The sequence below is a fragment of the Echinops telfairi genome, unplaced genomic scaffold, assembly GCF_000313985.2.
Source record: "Echinops telfairi isolate 266 unplaced genomic scaffold, ASM31398v2 ScPeMD7_7473;HRSCAF=8511, whole genome shotgun sequence".
Lineage (NCBI taxonomy): Eukaryota > Metazoa > Chordata > Mammalia > Afrosoricida > Tenrecidae > Echinops > Echinops telfairi.
The window spans coordinates 1755149-1762011 of NW_022111377.1; the positions used below are offsets into that span (position 1 = coordinate 1755149).

A 6863-nucleotide genomic window follows, 5' to 3' on the forward strand; every position below is an offset into this window, starting at 1 on the left:
TGTAATGTTACTGAAGGCGGTAATCCTTGATCTTCATAGGTACCGCTTCAAGTATTCTAAAGTTGGCCTTGGATTAAATTAATTCTAACCAAGGAGATATGGAAAGGATTGGGGCAGGGGGTAGATAGGTGGAAAGAAGTGGAAAAGAAGAAGAAAAACAAGGAAAAGCAATTTTTTTTTCATGGGAGAAGTTAAGGACTGACAATAGTGAGTAAACCAGGTTATTAAAAATTATTGCTGTACGATTTTTGGTTTCAAAACCAGTCTTACTAGCACTGAACCAGGGAATGATGGGAATTGAAATTATGGAGCATGAATTTAATTAGGCTTGCAGATTTTGCAAAATATTTAAATTCAAAGATTACTCAGTGTTCCTGTGTGTACTGATGGAATACTGGATAGAGTTGATTGGAATGATAAGGTATATCCCTTTTCTGTCTAGAAAAGAGAATAATTTTGGGAAGAGAGCAAAGCAGAAAGATCTTGCAAGCATATAAAATCTTTTCCTTAATTTAATTTCTTAGGAACTGGCACCACAAAGATCTGGAAAATAAAGTCATAGATATCTTACAGGACAGAGGTGAATAGCATAATTGGGATGCCTAGGTGGTAAATCTTTACAGGAGCCATATTGCCAGATCTTTTGTCTTGCAAATTGGCTGGTGGGTTCCTACCACAGTCTGATTGGCCAGCAGCTGAGCTCGTAACCATTTCATCAAGAGGTGCTTGACACCTATTATATGTTCAGAACTGCCCTAAGACATGGAGTTGGTGGGACTTGATTTGAGGAGTTTGATTTGAAGGCTAATTTGTGTCAATTCAGGAGCCCTGGTGGTGTAGTGTCATGTAATTCAGGCCTTGATCCACATGGTCAGCAGTTCTAAACCACCAGCAGCTCCGTGGGAAAAAGACTGGCCATTCTATTCTGGTAAGCAGTTACAGTCTTGGAAACCCACAGGGGGTTGCCATTGACTTTATGGCAGTGAGGTTGGTTTTGGTTGTTTCTATTCAGTCTTCAAAGGAATTGATTAAGGAGCACAATTGAATCTTTGATCCATCCGAACGCTTACTTAGATTTAGCTTGCAAGTTCAAACCTACTCTTTAAAGATAATAGTTAATTGCCCTGTTTTGTTCTCCACTTGTAAGTCTTTTCCCACTATTAGGGTTTGTCTTACAGACCTCTTAACACCCATATGGAAAATCCATTATGGATGTGTATATAAGAGGGAGGAGAAATGCCCTTATCTCTCAATTTCGATTGCGCAAGAACTTTTTGAAGCTCCATATAATGCATGGAGTCCTGGTGGTGCAGTAGTGAAGTGCTAAGCTGCTAACCCAGCTATGAATTCAAACCCACCAGCAGGAGAAAGATGTGGGATCTGTTTCTGTAAAGATTTACGACCTTGAGAGCCCTGTGGAGGCAGTTCTACTCAATTTTATAGGGTTGCTATAAATTGGAATTGGCTATGTGGCAGTGGATTGGCTGTAGCACCTTTTCTCTGAAGAACTGAAACTTTAGCGTGAATTTTAAAACTACACTTGACCTTCGAACAATATAGGTTTGACCTATGCAGACTCACTAATATATGGATTTAAAAGAGGTGGGTGGGTGGGTGAAAAAAGCCATGTGATGTTAATCATCTCCATTTGAGCAGTTCATCTTTCCAGTACATTTTGTATTGTAGCCCCCTCTCCCCCCAAAAAGTGTTCTTCCTTGTTCTTTTGAACTTTTCATTGTGTTCAGTGCAGTCCCCTAAACATTGACTCACACCACCGGGCCCATTTAAAGTGCCACTGGTGATGCTGGAAGTGCTCCAAGAAGCAGAGAAAACTTATGACAGCTCAAGATGAAGTTGATATGTACTGTGAATTGAGTTCTGCAACAGCAGTTGCCTGGCATTACAAGAGAAATGAATCTGGTGCAAGGATCATTGTAAAATAAAAGGAAATTCATGAAGCCATTACTGCAGCTATACTCATAGGTCAAAAACCTTGCACATTTTGTGAAATACCTTTTTATCTTGTGTTGGAATTCAGCTGTAGTATGTGTGCAGTATATATTACATATAGCATACCGAATATGTGTAAATTGATTATGTTACCAGTAAGGCTTCTGGTCAAATGTAGACGATTACTAGTTAAATCTTTGGGGAGTAATGCTTCATATTTTTGACTGCACAGGGGGTTAGCACCCCTATCCCCCCTGGATTGTTCCAAAGTCAAGTGTATATACTTTTCCTGTGGCATGTGTGGTGGCAGAGAAAAGGGAAGCCTTTGAGTTCTGAATCCGATATGTCAAACCTTGGTTGTTAATGTGAAACTGGGAAGATAAGTAACAAAGTAGCCTTCGATTGTCTGCAGGCCAAGAGGGTGGGTGCTTTTCGTTTGCTCTGGGGTCTATTTATGATATATTGAAAGTAATCAGAGTAAGAAGTAGGAAGGAAAAATTAGAGAAACCCTCCCAGTCAAATTGCTTGTAGAGAATCAGTTTAATAAACACAGCCTTTCACCATACTATAAGGTCCATTTTATCTTTCAGTTCACAGTTTAGATGCCATTTGAGGAGGACTGCTAAGTGAGAAGTAAAGTAGTAAGTGAAGTTATGAAATATTGTGCATTTATTGCACCTTGCCCATTAAAAGTCACGACAGAAATAATGGCTATACTTCATATGAATTTCTCTGATCCATTTCTCTGACTGATGAAGACGACAGACTTTAGAAATGACGTTTGGGATTTCAGTTTGCAATGTAAATGTAGACTTCACTTCCTGTTCTAGGATGTCAGTGTTGTCTATGTAAAGAAGACTGTAATGAATTTATAGAGATTTTTTTTTGAGGAATTATGTATCTTTTATGCAAATCTGAGTGCGGGAGATATCAGGATAGATTTTTATTTTTATCTACATTTTATTTTCTGTGTTTCAAATATGAGGTTTTTGAAATGCTGAAAAAGTGTATTAAGGCTTTGGTTGCCTACTTTTGAGTGTGTTTCAAAAAAACTTGTACATAGCATCTGTGATCCATATTGTATGAGAATTTATAGGCTAGCACTTTATTTTTCCTGTCGTGACTTATGTGAGAAAATGATTTCATTAAGTGTAGTGATTTATGGAAGACTACCCACTTTTTGTTTATAACTAGTTAATGCTTTGCAAAGTCATACATTTTGGACCTTGAGGAGGGTGTGCTGAAATCACTTCGAATTCATTATTTCCAGAAGATGCAGTAAGCCTATCCTCTCGTTTCTGCGTAAGTGCCTCAGAGTCTTCACGGATAGCTAGGCAAAGCGTTTATTTCTCTGAAGTTGAGCTGTGTTGGTGCTTGAGCTTTCTGAAAGCAGACTTGCAATGAGCTCTTGGTGAAGAAACCTGTTGGGTTTCTGGAGGAAGCAGCTGGAGTCTTTGGCTTGTTAACTAGCAATGATTCAAGTCTTGCAGATTGTAAAGGAGCTGGTGACACCATCAAGGCAAAAAGCAGCGGCGACGCTGAGGGAAGGTAGGAATATCCTCGCTCGGAGTGAGCAATCCCAACTCTAATGCCCTCCGAGGGTTGCATGTGGATTGACCAGAGCACAGCAATAGAAAAGGGGTTTTGGCTTAATATGGATGCTTCTGCTTTTAACGACCCTTAAGATATCTGAAAAGGATATCTTTTTGGTTAACAAGCCTCATTAATACTGTCTTTAAACCAAAACTAAGAAGCATTTTATTAAAGGTACGAAAAGTAAGGGGAGAGTAAGACATATCACATGGTAAACTTTTTTTTTTTTGCATTGTATATTTTGGAGATGGGAGAATAATTTATACAATGCTCTTCTCTTTTAAAAGATAAATATTCATGGTAGAGATCAGAAGGGAACAAGCTAGAATTCTACCTTTAGCAGGGCAAAATAAGGAGACTTTCTTATTTGTGTGAATAGCTAATAAAATTGTTCTAAATATGAATACAACTATATTATATTTTGGCAATGGATGTTAGGTTTTATCACCCTTTAAAAGGAATGACTGTTTTCTCCTGTTTGTGATTATATGCTTATCAGGTATATTTAAAGCTATTTGCAGCATTGTCTGTTTGAGATGTGCTAAAATATATTTTCAGAAATGTTTAAATTGCTCATCCGATTTATAAATCTGAAAATAAACTAATGTAGGTATGCTTTTGAAGAATACTTAAAAATTTTATATTTTAAACATTTGAGATAGCAAATATATTTAGGAGATGATTTTCAACAAGATAGAGGCCATCAACTAAATCTTGCAATAGAAATTTCACTGATTTAATCTATGGTCTAAAACTAACTGCTATTTTTATTCAGCTCTTTTATCTGTACAATGTATTGGAGCATTCTGTCTAAATGGCAGTATATCTCAGAAAATATGAAATAATGGATTATTTCTGATATTTTTCTCTTTAACATTTTATTGTGATTTCAGTGAAAGTTTGAATTTTTTCTTAACCTGTTATCTGTATTTTAAAGCTTACCCTTAAATTCTAGATAAAATGATTTAGACTGATGCTATGAAGTAAGATTGGAAACGTACAGTGTTTCCAGCCATATAGAGAATGCTAGCACTGAAAGAAACCTTAGAAATAATTCTGTCTATTCTGTCTCACTTTGTGGAAGATTATGGAGTTTAAATCACTAATAAAAATGCCACACATCTCAAAAATAGAGTATTATTATTTACCTTTGAAAATTGTTAACTTTAGGATACTTGGAAGTAATTTGCCTCTCTTTTATAATTCCTTCTGAAAGAGAGGATTGTATTCTTATTTCTATATAGCAGGGTTTTAATAGTTATGCATTAAACAAAAGTATCACTTTTATTTTTCAGAAGCATATAAATTGATTGAATCCCAATCTGATTAAATATCAGATGGTTGCAGTGTTGCCTTTATAGCAGGCAGGTTTTTTTTAATTAGCATGTTCCTCCTAGTTTATATATTTTCAATCTCAATCATAGTTATTTGGAAAATAACCAGAGAAAAGAAAAATAATATACTTGCCTTTCAGGGTATACATAGTAATCATATTTGATAAGAAACATTGTTTGAATTAAGAAAATACTATTAAAAACTATTAGTTTTTTGTTCTCAGTTTTATATATTCAGATATATAAACGTGACTCAGGAATACAGGCATTTTTGAAAAAAAATTCTTAGAAAATTTACTTGGGAAAAATATCTTAATATGTTCTGAATAATTTAGTTTCCATATTTACTGTTGTTTTATCATCTTGGGCAATACATTATAACAATTTTTACTGTTGACAGACTACTTGAAAAAACAAATCAGGTGGGCAAAAATGAAATATTGACTAGTAAGAAGAAAGTTTTAAATTTAGTTCTAAAAAAATATAGTGTGAACTTTGATGGATATAGAGAGAATTACATCTCCAAGTATCGTATTCATGTTAATATTAGTAAATAGGTAAAACCAACAACCACATTCACTGCCGTCTTGTTAACTCTGACTCAGAGTGACCCTCTACGAGTAGACCCGCCCCTGGCTCAGTGAGCCTCACCGAGGATGACTGCTGGGCCCGAATGGCTTGTGCTGTAGTTTAGCAGCCCAACACACAACCCACTCCGCCACCAGGGCTCCCTAGTATTGACAAGTGAGGTGGAACATGAATTTGGGAAGGAAGAGTTGCCCTGGAAGTCTTAAAGTAGGGGATGAAGTAATTATAATAAATGGCTTGAAAAGTTTTGATCAATGAGTGTTTCTTGGTATGACATGAATTTTGGCAAACAAAATTAGAATGTTTTATTACAAATAGAACCTCAAGTATAGCTAAGCATCCCTTTTTCAAAGCAGGAAAATCGTGGAGCATTATTTTCACATTTCCCCCCCAAAACGTCCAACAAATTAGTGCTTTGGCAGTATGAGTGTAATCAAGGAGCCTTGCTGGTATAGTGGTTACTTGTTGGGCTGCTAACCACAAGGACATCAGTTTGAAACCACTGGCAGTTCCCAAGGAGCAAGATGAGGCTTTCTATTCCCATATACAGTTTCTGTCGTGGAAACCTGCAGGACCAATTCTACCCTGACCTATAGAGTCACTATGAATCTGTATTGACGGTGTAATCAAGCAGTCACTTAATGAAATACCGCGCTAAGCGTTCATGTCAATGAAGGAAATGTAAATGTTGCCACAGTTAGCATGGGGAGAAAAGGAGAAGAATATTAACATGACCCACAAGATAATATTAGTGGCTCCAGGTTCTTTTCTTATAAATTATGAGATAGAGAACTTTTGCAAGTGACTGGCATTTGTAAGATAATAGATATATAAACTATTTAGAGATAGATGTTTCTGAAATACAACCTTGGGGAACATACCGAATACTAGGCAAAGGAGCTTTGGAAAATATTCGTGTCATCTGGGGAAGAGCATGAAATATTCTTATATGCATTTGTTCATTTATCATTCTCATTCATTCGTAAAGACTGTATTAGATGTCTACTACTTTTAAGTCACCACGCTATTCACCAGAGATGCAAAATTGAGAGCATCCTTGCTCATATCTGGGACATAGTAGATATTCATTTATTGATTGAATAATAAAAGAAAAAAATGAAAGAACATCAACATGTCAAACTAGTGTTATCTAAGGTATTTGGATAGAGTTGGAGTAGTCTCATGAGTTTGTATGTGTTGTTACAAGGTCTTCTTGGGCTTAGTTCAAGTGATTTAGTCTTGTGGACCCGGGAAAAGTAGGGAATCAGTTACACTGTTTCATGTGGAAAATAAACGGTCATTTTTCCCCTTGAACACCTAGGCTAGCTAGAATCCCTAATAGTAAGTACTACTAGATTGAGAAGGCAAAACAGGACTCTCTGAGTGGACACAACCCCC

General features: G+C 36.4%; 1 protein-coding gene across 1 annotated transcript in view; it reads left to right on the plus strand.

Moving 5' to 3' along the window:
• The window catches only part of USP6NL (USP6 N-terminal like), a 182659-nt gene that overhangs the window by 56670 nt on the left and 119126 nt on the right, over positions 1-6863 (plus strand). The window lies entirely within an intron of this gene.